The sequence below is a fragment of the Cornus florida genome, unplaced genomic scaffold (genome assembly GCF_030987335.1).
Source record: "Cornus florida cultivar Cherokee Brave unplaced genomic scaffold, ASM3098733v1 CherokeeBrave_3.0.0_Hap2_Chr03, whole genome shotgun sequence".
Classification (NCBI taxonomy): domain Eukaryota; kingdom Viridiplantae; phylum Streptophyta; class Magnoliopsida; order Cornales; family Cornaceae; genus Cornus; species Cornus florida.
This window is the reverse complement of record NW_026775573.1, coordinates 58,156,053-58,166,625: the sequence shown is the minus strand read 5'-3', so window position 1 is coordinate 58,166,625 and position 10,573 is coordinate 58,156,053. Positions and strand designations below refer to the sequence as shown.

At 37.7% G+C, this 10,573-nt stretch overlaps 1 pseudogene; it reads left to right on the top strand.

Annotated features, from left to right (window-relative positions):
- The first annotated feature begins 8,261 nt into the window (after window positions 1–8,261).
- LOC132302053 (small nucleolar RNA R71) lies at window positions 8,262–8,360 on the top strand (annotated as a pseudogene).
- Window positions 8,361–10,573: the final 2,213 nt, after the last annotated feature.

Here is a 10,573-nt window from a genome sequence, read left to right as displayed (position 1 = left end):
GACATGTTCAAGTGTTTTGCATACTACTTTCAATTGTCCCCATGGACATGTTGTTAATGAACGCTTTGAACAAGTTAATGCCACATTTACTCACCCTTATTCAAAAGCATATGTTCCCTTGTGGAATGAAAACCATTATCAAGCTAAAAATCTCCAAAGAAAATACATTCCACCTCATAAAAGAAATGGAGGTTCTCAAGGGTTCGTTTCTTCTTCTTTTCATCATCAAAGAATGAATGACTTCTCACATCCTCAAATGTATGATTCCCAAGTTGGCTTTCATTATCTTCAAGCACTTTTTAGTAATTCCACATTTGAGGATAAGGTCTTGATGGCTTTAGGTAGCTTAGAAAAGGATACCAACTTGTTGCATTCCCACTCCCAATCTATATCAAAGCTTGAATCCCAAATTGGGACCATAGCTAATGCATTGAATGCAAGAGAAATTAGGAAATTACCTAGTCAACCTGAGGAATCCAAAGGCCCAATTTTTTGTGGAAGCAAACCCTACATCGGGGTATTCCTCCCAAGCTCAAGCGCAAGCCATCACCACCTTGAGAAGTGGTAGAATAGTGGACAATAGGGTTAAGCTACCGAAGGAAGATAGTGAATCGGTGCAACCTAAAGTTGTCACCCATCCAATTTCCAATTCTACTCCTAGCCCTTTGAATGAAAATGAGCCTAATCGGAATTCTCAATCTTCTCCATCATCCTCTCAAATCACAAAGTCTTGTGAGCCAAAGGCTCTATTCCCTTATGCTTTAAAGGAAACTTCGCCTCATGGGAGGCAAGAAGGGAAAACTCATGACATGATGGAAGTTTTTAAGCAAGTCAATATCAATCTTCCTCTTTTGGATGCCATTAAGCAAATACCACCCTATGCAAAATTCTTGAAAGATCTTTGCACACAAAAGAGGAAGAGCAAGGGACCAAGCCCTAAAAAAGTGTTCCTCACGGAGCAAGTGAGCTCCATTCTTCAACAAAACACTCCACTTAAGTTCAAAGATCCCGGTGCTCCGACTATTTCTTGTGTAATTGGAACACATGAAATTCGTAGAGCTCTTCTTGACTTAGGTGCTAGTGTCAACTTGATTCCTTACTCCGTATATGTCCAATTAGGGTTTAATGATTTGAAGCCAACCTCGGTGGTACTACAAATGGCCGATAGATCCGTCAAAACACCTAGGGGCATGGTAGAGGACATCCTTGTAAAAGTGGATAAATTCTACTTTTCGGTTGATTTTGTAGTTCTTGATACCGAGCCGGTTGCCAATCCTTCCACCCACATCCCAATCATCTTGGGAAGACCATTCCTTGCCACTACAAATGCAACAATTAATTGTAGATCCGGGATAATGGACCTCTTTTTTGGCAATATGATGATCAAACTTAATGTTTTCCATGCAAGTAGACATCCCATGGATGAGGAGGAGTGTGGCCTTGTAGATGTGTTAGATGAGGTTGTTGAGGAAGCAATTCCAACAATGGTAATGAAACAACCAATTGAGGATAGTCTTTCATCTCTGTTATCCGATGATCCTCTAGCCTCTTGCCTTCTTGAAATGTATGGAAGTTGTGGATTTGATAATGAAAATTCAATGAATGAGGTAAGCAATCTCATGGAATCTATGGCAAGCTTAGATTTTCCATCTTGGAAAACTCCAATAGAACCTCTCCCTCCACTCTCTAGCACTCCACCGGTCTCATCTTTAGTCTCTCCACCAACTCTTGAGCTTAAAACTCTACCTTCCAATCTCAAGTATGCATTCTTAGGTCCAAAAGAGACTCTTCCGGTAATCATTTCTTCAAGTCTTGAAAAAGATCAAGAAGAGGCTCTCTTAAATGTGCTTAAAGAAAATAAGGAAGCCATAGGATGGAGTGTGGCGGATCTTAAGGGAATTGACCATTCTATTTGTATGCATTGCATACTTATGGAAGATGAGACAAAACCCTTTAGGGACACCCAAAGGAGATTTAATCTAAACATGAAGGAGGTAGTCAAGAAGGAAGTAGTCAAACTCTTAGATGCTGGAATCATTTATCCAATCTCCGATAGCAAGTGGGTGAGTCTAACTCAAGTAGTTCCCAAAAAATCGGGGATTACGGTGGTTGAAAATGCAAAAGGTGAGGAAATCTCTAAGCGTACCGCCAATTCATGGCGTGTATGCATTGATTACCGTAAATTTAATGCCGCCACTAGAAAGGATCATTTTCCTTTGCCATTCATTGATCAAATTCTAGAGAGATTGGTCAGGCAACAATATTATTGCTTCCTTGATGGTTATTCGGGGTACAATCAAGTAGCCCTCGACCCATTAGACCAAGAGAAAACCACTTTTACATGTCCATTCGGCACATTTGCTTATAGACGAATGCCTTTTGGTTTGTGCAATGCACCCGCCACATTCCAAAGGTGTATGATATCAATTTTCTCAGATATGGTGGAAGAGTATCTAGAGGTCTTCATGGATGATTTTTCTATTTTTGGATCTTCATTTGATGCATGCCTCAAAAACTTAGATCTAGTGCTTAAGAGATGTCGTGAAACCAACCTTGTACTTAGCTGGGAAAAGAGCCATTTCATGGTTCAAGAAGGTATTGTTTTAGGTCACGTTATCTCAAGGAGAGGAATAAAGGTAGATAAAGCGAAGGTCGAGCTTATTTCTGAATTGCCTCCACCTTCAACGGTGAGAGAGGTTCGCTCCTTTCTAGGTCATGCCGGCTTCTATCACCATTTCATCAAGGACTTTAGCACAATTGCTCGACCCTTGTGCAATCTTCTTGCTAAGGAAACTCCTTTCGTCTTTGATCAAGCATGCCTAGACGCTTTTCATAAATTGCGTGAATTATTATCATCTGCTCCTATCATGCAACCTCCAAATTGGTCATTGCCATTTGAAATCATGTGTGATGCTTCTGATTATGCCATGGGGGTAGTTTTGGGACAAAGAGTGGGTAAGCTTCCTTGTGCCATATACTATGCAAGTAAAACTTTCTCAGGAGCTCAATTGAATTACTTCACTACCGAGAAGGAATTACTTGTTGTAGTATATGCTCTTGATAAATTTCGTTCATATCTCTTAGGGTCCAAGGTTATCATTTATTCTGATCATGCCGCCTTGAGGCACTCCAGGTTCAAGTGTCCTTAGGAGTGTCTTTCGTTATTTGACTTCCGCGTTGCGTCTCTTAAAACTTAGAGCCCATATTAGGATTCGTTGTACTCTATTTACGGTTCGTTAGGAGGAGTTAATGTCAATTATATTCTGTAGTCACAGAATGGTTGGCACAGGGAGGAGGATTGGGTCCAAGGTGAAAGTGATAATGACTCAAAGAAGTAAAGAAGTACGTGCGATACCCCCGGATTCCTGGATACGGGTTGGCAAGGCCCACGCCCGATTACCCGAGGATATCAAACCAATTAGCAATAAATGAACACATAATACAATTAAGAAAACAGGAATAAATAAATTGCTAAAAAGAAACTAGAATGATAACCCAAATACCGAAACCTCAGAATAAAATTTTATTAATAAAGAATTATTCTGATACATCCAAATTCTCCATTTCTAATACAACTCGGGAATCCATTTGGTGGACCCCTAATAAACTCCAACACTGAAATCAACAACTGAAGAACTCCAATGCTAAATCCCGAAGAAACTCCTACGTCGTCGGATGAGTGAGTGACCGTCTCTGCTCAGCACGAACAAACTCTAAAACCTGCAACTGTCTGATACCTGAAAAAATAATAGTAGGTCAGGCCCACGAACAAGTTATATCCTAACTACAATCCAAGCAGAGACCCGATACGCAGATACACCCTATATGTCTCAACCATATCAATATAGTCCGTAAAATATATATATCCACACTAAGGGACATTCACTGAGCTACAATAGGGGTCTTAACCTGAATAGAAGGCAACATGCGAAAACGCACCCAAAGGTAGGCATGAGTACCTAGACCTAACAGGGTACACCTCAACCTACTATAGCCATCTACGCATCCACTGCATATACGCACCCTAACCAACGATCCTGAGACTCAAGCTCATATCGCGGTATCGTAAATACATATATAACCTCCATCCAAATACAATATCGTACCGGTCAACTATTCGTCGCTCAGATACGACATATAATTAGGATTTAAATGATTTAATTAAATCCCTATCCTTCCCAATACAGAAATATAAACAACCAGCCGTTATGTCATTCAACTGTTTTAGTTGACAGGACATGCATCCATATAGGATTTAACTATTTTAGTTAATCCATTCCGTACATATGAATGGGTTGGAATTAGCGTTTTGATCCAATCCGTCCCTCCGTATACCACCGTCCCATACCGGTGCATACCATGCATATGATCCGTAAATGATGCAATAACTCAATCAGTACATCACATAAATCCACATAATCCAAATAGTTAATAAAACAAAATTAAAACAGTACATCAACTATAATCGCAAAATACCATCCCTGTAATTGCTAAAATAGTTTTATAGTCCAGCAATACAAATCTAAATCCATAATCCAAGTAATTGCATAAACAGTTTAATAATCCAACAATTAAAATCCCAACATTTAATCCAAGTAATTGCATAAACAGTTTGATAATCCATCAATTATAATCCGAGCATTTAATCCAAGTAATTGCATAAACAGTTTGATAATCCAGCAATTATAATCCAAGCATTTAATCCAAGTAATTGCATAAACAGTTTAATAGTCTAGCAATTAAAATCCAAATCCATAGTCTAAGTAATTCGCAGAAAAGAATAGTATTTCAACTATTAACATCCAAGATATGCATAGATCAAACTTGTTAATTAAATGATCCTAGCATGCAACCTAAGTAGGATTTATAAATATATACACACTCTGTGAAATTGCAAAAATTAAATTAGGCAATTAAACTCCTTCCATCCGTTAACTGCCTATACCGTTGTATACTTTCCTACAGATAAATCCATGAGTACTAGGACCTTAATTTATTAAAGGTGGCTCTAATATAGCATGGTAATATTGTTTGGAATCCATGTTCCAACCCTTTCTAATTTCTAGACACAGTTTGCACCATTAAATCCTTCCGGTCCGTTAAGTCCGTAAACTGCCTCCGACTTGTTTTAGATTTTCCTACGGTTTAAGACATTAGCATATAAATAAATTAATGCATACCATCACTAACCAAACACAGTGGAGAAAACACAGTTTGAAACAAACAACTCACAAACAGCTTCAGTACACACATAGGATCACAGAGCCTGCTCCCAAAACAATTGGAGCAGGCTCCAACCTGCCTAGAGCCAGCTCCCATAACCTTGGAGCCGGCTCTAATAGAGTGGGAGCCGGCTCTTTGCTTCCCAGAGCTGGCTCTCTCTCTCAGAGAGCCTTCTCCGTCCATTTTTTTGCTCTGGTGCTCCGTCTCGACTATCAGCTTCGTCTTCGACCATTCCCAACCTTTGGTTCATCTTTAATACTAAGTTTAAGAGTCCTATTTACACCCAATATCATCCCCATAACTTGTTCACAATAGTTTAAATCAATTACAGTGATTAAAGTCGTTACCGATTTAACATGCTTTTAAAGCAGAATAGAACACAAAGATACAAGAACTATAACAGAACAATTCTATGCATACAGATATCTAATTTAGCATATAACAAGCATGTAAATTTTAATTAATGATCAATTAAAACCCTAGAGACAGTCTAAGGATGCACAGAACATAGGCAATGGGAGAGAGAAAGGAAAGAACTTGCCTCTATGGTTTTTGAATAAAAACCTTATCGCCGTTTTCCTAGATTTTCCGACGATGTCCAATTCACTGTCAATCTCCTATTGCTCCACCTTCCCTTCTCCTAGGTCCATCCTTTAATCCGCAGCCGAACATTGACGGCAACTCCCTCTGTTTTCCTTACCATCTCTCTCTTTGTTTTCTCTCTATAACTCTCTGTTTGTGAACGAGTGTTTGTGAATGAAGTTTTTATTGATTCCTAACCCTAAGCCAATGTCTAATGATATATTTATAGGTTTAGAAAACTAAAACCCTAATTCTAAGTTTAATCCGAGAAAGAAAAGAATAACCACAAAAGTTATATTCTCAGTCGGCTAAATACATGAGAATATACGTAACCCTAAAATTATAACATATATTACATTATGATTAATAAAACAAGTTTAATTATTAATATATACCAATAATTAAAACTAACTCTAAATACATATATACCCATATATATACATGGATATACCTCCATGGGTAAAAGCTGCACCCATTTACACTATCCAAATAGTCCGTTAATCCTATCCAAGCCCAACCTCGTTTTAAAGATAATAACTAAAATAACACATTTAATTCCACATTCAAATTCCACCTAAGCATATAATTCAATTAAAACAAACAATTCAATTAACCAATTAAACATTTAGACAATCAAGCAAATATTTAAAATTGTAATTAAAAAAAATTAAACAATTAATTTAAAAAAAAACACTTAAGCACACACAAACAACTAAAATACAATAAAATAAAATAATTAATTGCTAATTATATCCTTTTGAAACTAAGGGTATTACAGTACGTTATTGATTTCTTTGCTAAAAGACAAAATTAGGGATCGAAGGTTTAGTTTCGGGTGGCGCTACTTTAAAGTGTAAGCCAAGGATAGATTTAGGTGTATGTGATAGGTCACTGCATCTTGGGTCCTACACAACTTCAATTATTCTCAAAAAAGAGAAAAGCGAGGAGGAGGATCCCGAAGAGGATCCTAATGGAGGAGATTTTAGGATATTCAAGAAAGAGGGTACTGAATCTTGAAAATGAATGATCGTGCGAGGGTGATTGGTGCTTGGCTCTTGTTCTTCCACTTTTGGGTGCAGAAGTCTTCCAAGAATTTCGCATAAGCCGGAATTTGCTTGATTGCATCCAATAGTGGAAGATTAACTTTTACTTGCCTAAACATTTCCATAATTTCATTGGTTTTTGCCTTTTGCTTGTCTTTTGAAATGGATCCTTTTAAAGCATCCGGAAATGGAACTTTTGGTTCAAACACTTTTTCAGAATTTTCTTTTAAACTCTCTTCAACACAAGAAGTTTTTAAGTCATTTTGTTTCAAATCATTTTTCAACAAAACCTTTTCAACATCATTTTTCAAAACTTCTTTTTCAAACACTTTTTTCAAAACTTTCTCATTTACAAGCTCATGTACATGCAATGAAGGAGGAATGGGATGTGAAACGGGACGGGTGATAACTTGAGGTTACACCGGTTCACTCTCTTCATTGGACATTCCAACTTGATTGTCCACAATCCTACCACTCCGCAAGGTAGTCACCGCATTAACATATTCAATGGTGTGGCCTTCCGATGAGGAATGGGTTTCCACAACACATCATTGCTTAGGTGGGGCATTAATAGGCATCTTTCCCTTCTCTCTTGCATTAAGAGTGCTTGTTATTTGCCCTACTTGGGTTTCTAGCTTCGCAATAGATTGAGAGTGAGAATGAAACAATTGTGTGTTAGCCTCTAAAGTGCCCAAAGCATTCAAAACTTTTTCTTTAAAGGCGGGACTTCTAGTATTACCTTGGGAATAAGATTGGGTGGGAAAATGAGAATTAGCAAATTGATTCCCTTGTGATTGATAAGGTCTATAACCTTGGGATCCTTGGTTTTGAAGTGGAGGTGGAATGTACTTCCCTTGAAAACTGCCTTGGGAAGGGTTTGAGCCCTCTCCTTGGTTTTTCCAAGAGAAATTCAGATGATTCCTCCAACTTGGATTATAGTGAGTGCCATAAGGATTATTCCCTTGGTTCACAAAAGCTGCATTGACTTGTTCATGAGGTTCATTTTGCACTTGTCCGTGAGGACAATGAGAAGTAGAATGAAGAACACTAGAACAATTCATACATGTTTCATTTGATGCACGATGAGAATGGTTAGGGAAGGAAGATACTTGGTTCACTGAGTTTTGGTTAATCAAAAATTGATCAAACCTTTGAGATAAAGACTTCATTTCAGCGGCTATTTCATTTGAATGGTCGACTTGATGTAAGCCACCACTCTTCCTACCTTGTAAATTTCTACCATTCTTGGATGATAATGTTCTATGCAAAGAATTTTCACTCATGCTCTCATAAAGACACCACACGTCATCTTCATACATATCAATGTATGAGCCACCCATGGAAGCATCAACCATACCCTTATAGTTGTCCCATAAGCTTTCAAAGAAGTATTGAACTAATTACCATTTGGGCATGTCATGATGTGGACACTTCCTAAGCAACTCATTGAAGCGTTCCCATGCCTCATGAAACGTTTCTCCATCCCCATTTGAAAATTCTCGAATTGAGGTTCTTATGGCATTGGTCTTTGAAACCGGATAGTACTTCTTCAAGAACTCTTGTTGCATTTTTGCCCAAGAAGTGATTGAAAAAGGCCTAAGATTGTTAAACCAATACTTTGCCTTATCTTTTAAGGTGAATGGAAAAAGTTTGAGTCTTAAAACCTCTTCCGGCATGTCCGTATATTTTACGGTGGAACATACTTCAAGAAACTCATCCAAATGCTTGTAAGGTTCTTCACTTCGAAGTCCATGATAGTTAGGAAGCATTTGAATGGTTTGTGGGTTAATTTCATAATAATGTGCTCTAAATACATGTAGGTGCATTATACTCATTAAGCACATAATGGTCTTTTAAAGCAAGAGGTGGATTAGCTACTGGAGGTGCAACATGAACACCTTGGTTTTGAATTCCTTGATTGATGATGGGAGGTTGTGGAGCATACATTGGCCTTGGCATTCCATATGGAACTTGGCCTTATTGTTGTGGTGGTTGGTGAATGAATGGCCTAGGCATGCCTAATGGTACTTATATGTTTTTATTGTGCACATTAGGATGAAGAATACTTTGTTGGTCTATGTGACCAAGGTCCTCAACATGATCATTATTATGGTCATCCATTGATAGATTGGTTCTATTTGAACTTCCTCTTCCCCTATGATTTCTAACGATGGATTCAAGATGCAAATCAAGATGGACAAGAGTGGGTCTCAATGAACGACGTCCATGCATCCACAGTGCAAAACACAATAAGCACAAAGAATGACAAACACTATGCCTTCACAACAATACAATTAAACTTCTTCCACAAACATTTAATTCATACTCCCATGCTTTAACAACAATGATGCAAGAACAATTAAAAACAAGCCTCCACGTAGGCAGACGATTTAACTAAGGGATTGAGTAAAGAAAGTCTCACAAAGGTCCTTTAGCACTTCAACTCCAAATTTAAAGCTTAGCTTAGCAAATTTTTAAATTTTCAGCACTTTTTTTTTTGCTTGCCTAGCTCCTTTGCTTGATTGCTCCTTTGCTTGGATCCTAGCTCAATGCTCCTTGTCAAAGATGAACAAACACAATAAGTAATCTAAAGAAAAATAAAAACAAAGTAAAGACACGATCAAAAGAGTACTAATCCTAATTGATTCCACAATTCCGACGTTGCATAATCAAATCAATCAATCCCCAGCAACGGCGCCAAAAACTAATGCGGTCTGCCACACTACCGTCAAGTTTGAAAGTGTGTGCATTTTAAGGCGAGGGCCAAGAGTTTTACATTTATAGAAGCCACTACTACCTTCACTAAAAATATAGCTAAGGCGAGTAGAGATAGTCCCAAGGGATTGTAAGGATTGAACAAGGTCGTGGAATCGCTATTAGGGCTAGTAGGTCGAGTTATCAAACAATTGGTTGGTTGGTTGATTAGAGAGCAACTAAATTAAACTAAGTGATAACAAAAGAATGCAACTAAGAGTAAGTAAGAGAGAGAGATCTTGGGGTTTAGAGGTCACCACCAAGTAATGCATTTCTATACCACTGACAAGTGATTAATGAGGGCAAATGGTGTGTTGCAATATTGGTGTGTGTGTGTGTTTGGTTGATTCAACAAGCAAGGATGACCAATTAAGCATGTATTGTCTAAACATCATGTGAAAGGCACAATATATCTAACCAATGAAGCATATATTATCTAAACAACATGTGAAAGGCACAATAAATCAAAACAAATCATTAATCCTTTCATTAAGCTCACAATCCAAATACAACATAAGGTTAGAGACATATGCTACTTGCATTCAAAAGCTTGGATCATCAAACAACAGGAATAGATTGTCCTCCCATTTAACACTACACTACATCTACACTACTAGCACGAAAATTAACTAGGGGAGAGGCACAATCCATCAAGGAATAAGTATGAACCATCAAGAAAATCACAAGAGCATTCTTTTAAGCACTATGTTTTGACATCCCTAAATCTATAGCATCAATAGACATAGACATGCATCAATAACACAAAATCTAGAGACAAGCACATGAACATTTATTCTAGCATACATAGACATATGGATATAATGAAATGATCAATTGGAAGCATTAAACCACAGAAATCATTTGAATAAACAAGATCTATATATATCAAAGTGTCAAAACATTAATTACAACACTAATCCCTCAATAATACACAAGATGAAGATATAGAAAGCATGTTTGGAGCTAACTCT